Below are 273 nucleotides of genomic sequence, written 5' to 3' on the forward strand. Positions count from 1 at the left end.
TTTTTTTGGTTTTAAACAAGATTCATATTTCTGGTAAATATTGTTATCAAAGCTCTTAAGAGCTCAGGTGTTTGGTCAACACAACTCAATTTGCTATGAAGGTTCTGTGGTATCTGAGGGACAACCCCAGCCTAGATTCCCAGTTTCCAGGGCTCCTGAGGCTTTGCAGAGTACCCTGAGAATTTAGATCAAATCAGACAAGATCTGAAACCTGGTTACTCCAAGAATTCTGGGTGGAAAATTTTTGAGAGGAAAAGAAGACATAGAAGTGTA

At 39.2% G+C, this 273-nt stretch overlaps 1 protein-coding gene across 1 annotated transcript in view; it reads right to left on the reverse strand.

The window, feature by feature from the left end:
• The window catches only part of Ly9 (lymphocyte antigen 9), a 12,686-nt gene that overhangs the window by 11,433 nt on the left and 980 nt on the right, over window positions 1-273 (reverse strand). The window lies entirely within an intron of this gene.

This window comes from Mastomys coucha, unplaced genomic scaffold (genome assembly GCF_008632895.1).
Source record: "Mastomys coucha isolate ucsf_1 unplaced genomic scaffold, UCSF_Mcou_1 pScaffold1, whole genome shotgun sequence".
In the NCBI taxonomy this organism is placed as follows: Eukaryota; Metazoa; Chordata; class Mammalia; order Rodentia; family Muridae; genus Mastomys; species Mastomys coucha.